The following is a 6,786-nucleotide window of genomic DNA, read 5'->3' on the forward strand; positions in this document are numbered from 1 at the left end:
TAGGTTTTGAACAAGGGAACAGTTAGGAGACTGCACATAAATATTTAGTTGTGCAAGGAAGTGACATAAATGAATGTCTGCTTCAGTGGTTAAGTGATTTAGGAGTGTTTGGAAGTGTCTGAGAAGTTAGGGGTTTAAGCCTTGGCTTATGCAAAATTTTTATTTTAAGTGAATAAAATCCTTGGATCTAGATAGTAGGTTCTTAAATTATTGTGGTTAAAATATGATACAAAGGAGTTGTTGGTCTAGTGGTAAGGGGCGTCTGGAGTGTTTATGGGGTCTAAGGTTTGAGTGGCGGTGCATCAAAAATGGAGTATTTATTTTTCTGCCTAATTCCTGTGGGTGGTAGAGTTGGACTAGAATACTGCTAAAAGGAGTTGGAACTGGTCATAGAGAGAATTGAGGAGGGATATTTGGAGAGATTTGAGGAGAGAATATTGGGATTTGTGGAGGTTATTGTTGTGGAGAGATATATATCATCCCATTTGTTCCTTGTTCTCGATGGGAGATCGGCGAGGTTTTCAAGGTTTTCGTCGCTTTCTCCAACCTGCATTGCTTCCATTCCTAACTTGTGGTGGTCGAGGTTGATTGGCACATGGCCTGGGAACCAAGGGTACGATGATCATTGATTTTCGAAATAAGAGTGTTCAGAACAAAGGGAATCTACAAATCACAACAGGTGTGTAATCACACCCCCCTTTACTGCAAATCGGCAAAAGCTGAAAAACCAGAAATGACGACGTTCGAGGCCATATTAGCGTACGAATGCTCGTGTGGTAATTCGAGCCCATGAAACATGGTATTGGACTGTAAAGGCCTCCATGAGCATTTTCATGGGCTTAGACCGTAATGGGCCACGTTGGGCCCTAATGGGCCGTGTGGGCTCAATGGGCTCGTGGGCCCCACACGGATGAAATCCACGATTTGTGGCAAATACTAGATTGGGCTATGTAGATCTAATAGCCGTGGCAAAATCTAGGCTGAACGGGCCGCACGAGCATGTAGGCCCACTTGGGCCAAGTAATGAGCCTTGGGCCCATTTATACTATTGTAACAATTTAGGTTACCTGAGTCGCTCGAGGCGACTGCGAACCTTTCGAGAGGTGGATATTTGCATCGAGACCCCAAAATAGGATAAAATGATCGAAATACCCTTATAGGGTAAAATGACTGAAATACCCTTATAGGGTAAAATGATCGAAATACCCTCATAGGGTAAAATGACCGAAATACCCCCATATGGTAAAATGACCAAAATACCCCCATAAGGTAAAATGACTGAAATACACCCATAGAGTAAAATGACCGAAATACCCTTATAGGGTAAAATGACCGAAATACCCCTATAGGGTAGAATGACTGAAATACCTCTATAGGATAAAATGACCGAAATATCCCCATAAGGTAAAATGACTGTTATACCCCTAGGAGATGAAATGGCTATTATGGCTTTATGTTATCTATAACTAATTTGCTCTATGATATGTATGACTATGATTGAGCATGACATTTTGCATACATGTATGATATTATGTCACCATATATTGCATGGGGATGGGTTATTATCTTTGGAGGAAATGTACCGTACTGCTAAGGTTGCACGGGTTGCCCAAGACGACTGTGGACCTGCTGATGGCTATATGCCGTTTATTTTACTGGAAACTTTGCTACAATACTGTTCAGTGCCGCAACCAGTGCTAATCTTGGTGTGTCTGGCTGGGTGGGTCGATTTTATCCCCACATTGTGTTTGGCGGGACAGGGTGGTGTGTAAAGGCTGGATTGGGTAGGATTTCTAACTGCATATATGCACTGATTAATGATTTTGTATTGTTACTGCATCGATTAATGATATTACATATTGTTCACTGCATGACTCATATCTATTACTGTTATGGGCCAGGGCCCCACTGATACTATTACTGAAATTAGGTAAAGGCCCTACTGATTACTGGCATTGTGATGGGCTCAAGCCCAATCGTTTATTGTTATGGGAAAGGGCTTAGGCCCATACTGAACTGGACTGTTACTGTAACGGCTCAGGCTCAAACTGCATTTATCTACTGTTTAATTGACTATTTGCTTGTTAGGGGATTACATACTGAGTTTTTGTAAGCTCACTCCTCTGTTTAACTGTACAGGTAATCCTCAGTTGTAGGCAGGTCGGTGCTGCGAGGGACTCGATGATGGCCATACAACCGCATCAACTTTCATTTTTAGCCTTTGATTTATAAGTAACTGAATTTGGGTATTTTTATGTAAAAAGGCCTCTTTAAAGTTATAAACTTTAAATTGGGGTTTTTATTTATTTAATTTGATATAAACTGCTAGTTGTAAAAAAAGACGGGTTTTCAAAAGGTAACTGTTTTCAAAATGAGATTTTGGAAAATTTATAACGTTTTAGAAGTGATTAGCTTTTAATGATGCACGCTTGGAAATAAACAACCTGTTTTGGAATCACCGTTTAATAACAAAATGATTAATTGATTTTAAAGATTTCAACAACAACAAATTTTACTCTAAACACCTCAATGTGACATTGCCAGATTCGGCCATAACTCTTAGGCCGAGTTTGGGGTGTTACACTGGGTGTCAAACTTGTGTGATTGGTTGGGCCCGTGTATCCATCCGAGTTTGAGTTAGGTTAATAGGGATATAAAATGAAAGTTGGATAAATGATATTCGAATTGAGTAAAAATGAGCCCTGAGGGATAGTTGAATATAAAAGATGTTTATAGACTCAGAAATTATTGAAATGAGAATCTGGATTTGAGCATATATGTATGTAAAATGATATGGATGTGATATTGAATTGATTTAATGTTGATTGAGTGTATAAATGATATTGAAATTTTGATTATAAATAAATTGGAATATTATATGTTTGAAGTACTATATGATTCGATATATGTTGAACTCACCTTTTTTATACCTGACAAGGTAGTAGCTTATCGTATTAGATTGTAAACCGAGGTAAGTTGTTGTTCAAATACCTGTGATCTAGCTAAGCATTTGATATGCTTATCCCGTTGTTTCCCTTTCCTTGTAGATCGTCAACTTACGAAACGTGTCTAGCTGATCATCAAGGAGCCCACACTATCCTGTTATTGATTCGGTAGTCTTTCTATCATTTAAAGCTTGGTTTTGTGGCATGTACATAGGTGTTATATTATGTGATATCTTGTGAATAGATGGTTTTGGTCTAAACTTTGGTTAATGTTGATAGTATTTGGAATGGAATGGTTTGTAAGCTTGAATGGTTGAGATTTCAAAGGTTGAAATATTATGCTCAAATGCTTAAATGGTGTTTAATAATTTTGTGTTTGATTTTGGCATAGTTTAAATGATGAATTGATATATATTTTGGAGTGATTTATGTAGGTTTGAAGATGTCTAAAGGTATCATATTGAACACTTTTGATTTGGCCATGAGTTAAGAATTAAAATGGATGTTTTTAGCATATTAGTTTGAATGATGTAGGAATGGTTGCATTGTATTGGGAGAATTTTGGTCTTTTTTGCGCAGGTATGGACGTGTAATTATGCACCAAATGGGTTAATGGCATAGTTGGCTTGAAATAGGTACCAAAATGGCTTGATTTTCACCAAAAACAGAGTCCTCGTCCCGACGACCATATTTCCTCATCACAATGTTCGTCTGACAATAGGTGACATTGTGACATTGGGTAGATTTGACGTCGTGATATGAAAAAATATTGGGCGATGTCATGATATGGAGGAGGTAAAGTTGCAACATCGGCTCTATATTTTCAAAACTTTGCAATTTAGTCTTGTTTCCTACTCGGGTCAATAAAAGAGCTTTCTTAAGCTCAAGTAAGGCTCAGATTTAATTATGTATCTTAACATCTAGGTATTTATGACATGATTGAAAATTTTAATGACTTGTTTATGGTATACTTGATCAGAACTTTAAAAAAAGTTACAAAAAGGTCCCTATTTGATATCAAATTGATTTTAAAGCATTCGTATGCTTGAATAAGATCGAAAATGAATGTTCATGAATTTAATGCTGGATTTTTTTTTGATTTAATGATTTTTTATGTGAAATGATGATTTTACTGTGAATTTGTCTGTAGTTGCTCCGGCAACGAATGTGGCATCCCATTGCTTGGACCCGATGATTAAGTCGGGTAAAGGGATGTTACATGAATGCTAATTTCAAACAAAGAAAAGTTACTCGTAATAACATCCAGACTTTTAGCGTCCCCCTTAGCTTGCATCATATAGGCCCTACCTAAGGCTTTTGATCTCAACTTAACAGTGATTCTTCTCAAGGCTTCTTAAGTAGAACTCGACTTTGCAACCACTCTCAATCTCTTCGAGAAATCTCGTATCTGGTGATCATGCGATCCGCATACATAACAAGAACCCAAAATTTTCCAATAAGTCCCCCCATGATTCTTCCTGCAATGGTTGCAGGTAGGGAACTTCACCTTTTTCGACCTACCAGTGCTAGCAATAGACGTGACTTGTCGACCACCTCGATCCCATCAGGAACCATCAGATTGGAAACATCTCGATGGAGTAGGAAAAAATCCTTTGCTTTCTTTAGTTCTCTTAATTTCTACAGCAGATAACTAACCAGTGGCTCCGCGTTTACTTCTCTTTCAATCCTTGGCCTTGTTCTTCTCATGAATCATGAATTCTATCCTTTGAGCTTTAGCCGACAAAGTGGCTAAGTCTCAAATTTCAAGCATTGCCAACATCATCCAGACTTCTTCGTTTAATCCCCATTCAAATCTGACACAGAGGTCTTCCTCTGTTGGTACCAAATCCCAAGCATACTTGCTTAACCTGACGAAATCACGCTCATATTCAAAAAATTCCATCCTTCCTTAATTGATATTCAAGAACTCCCTCTTCATTTGTTAAAAAAAGAGACGATTTACATACTTTTCACAAAACTTTCTCAGAAGGAACTCCCGATAGACTTGTTCGCATGGTGTAATGCTCAATAAAGTAAGCCACCACTGATAAGCCTCGTCTTCAAGAAGAGAAGCTGCACAACATAGATCATCATATAGAGTACACTACAATTTCTCTATAACTCAGCACACTCGCGAGAGCCAGTTTTCTGCCACTATCAGGTCATCATCCTTTCCTCTTTTAAATTCTTTGGCACCCCACTTTCGTATTTCTTTCACTAGTTCACCCTGAGAAAAAAATTGAAACTTGAACATGAGGAGTGGGAGCCAATGATCAAGAAGAATTATTTTGAGGTTGCGGGGGTGGTGGTGGAGCAACACCCATAAAATGATCAAACCACTGCCCTATCATCTCAAGTAGGGCATCCTGGGCTTCGACCCCAGCATCTCTTCGACTCTCTAAGAAATTGGGACCACTAGATTGATGGGGAGGAACATTACTTTCTATCTCCTCATCAACAACATCTCACAAACTGATTGACATAAAAAACAAGCTATACAACACAAACTTAATTCAGTGACAAAACAAGGGACTACGCTAGAATCATGTAACATGCATATCGGGGCTTATTGCTAAATTCTGTCTTTCGAGAATTAGCTAAATAGAAGCTCTTAAAGCAATAAAACTGTAACACCCTTCTGCCCACCGGGACAACTAGTGAACCGTGGTGTTACACAAAAGACTGAGGTCGAAGTGAAAATTAGAAAACAAGGTTCATCAGTTATGCTATACTAAGAATGTCAGTTAGCTATCAGGGTCTAACCACAAACATATATGAAAAAACTACGGGCCCTTTTGGATGGACAGTACGTTTACCTGGCGATGAGATTAGATACTGTAGTGTGAGACAAAAAAAAGCTAAACATGTGTACAAGAATACCATACAATAGCTTTACTGCATCAAAGGTTATTTAACCAAATTCAAAAGTGGAAATCTCAAGCATAAAGATGTGTACAAGAATCACGCAAGTACGTTAATGTCGTATACACACTAAAGTTGCATCCATTTAGCAAGTAAAAAATTAGCGGGAAAGGAAGAAAAACTTAACAAATGAGTTAAATAGAACTAAACCAATACAACACGCACATATTACAACTTGCACATAATATAACATGCACATGCTATAGCTCGCACATAGTACAACTCACACATACTACAACTCATATATATAATAGCTCACATATACTACAACTCGCACATTTTACATCTCTCACACATACATACTACATACGTAAAGTTCGCATATAACTATCTTATAGGTCGATTACTCATACTTTCAGGGACAGTTAGCTTATGTATTAAAAAGAAAGATCACACATTCAATGCAGTGATAGTTCTCATATACAATACGTTGATAATTCACACATTCTGTACAATGACAGTACTCATATCCAATACTTGCAAAGATAGTTCACACATTCAATACAATGATAGTTTGCATATGTAATACTTTGCAAAGATTTCATGGACTTTTCCTTGTTTTAGCTTTCGATCCCCACATATCGTACCTCCGCAACCATTATTTCATTTAAACCAACCTCCCACCACAAAGCCACCTTGAAATTTGAACACACTTGTGTTCCCTCGCAAGGCTGGGGTCTTTCGCCAATCTCGGTTTGCATTTATATGCCCAACCAGATGCAAAAATATTTCAACAATCACCTCAAATTCCTCACTTGCTCTATTTCTTGATACAGAGGCATTAGCACCAAGGAAGGTTTAACTGTTTCGATATTTCCACACACATTCAATTTTTATCTTCACAATTCGCTAACACAAGAAAGCACATTCGCCATTACACACAATCATTTAAAATACAGAAATGACATCCAATGGTCAA

The sequence above is a fragment of the Gossypium raimondii genome, chromosome 8 (genome assembly GCF_025698545.1).
Source record: "Gossypium raimondii isolate GPD5lz chromosome 8, ASM2569854v1, whole genome shotgun sequence".
Taxonomy (NCBI): domain Eukaryota; kingdom Viridiplantae; phylum Streptophyta; class Magnoliopsida; order Malvales; family Malvaceae; genus Gossypium; species Gossypium raimondii.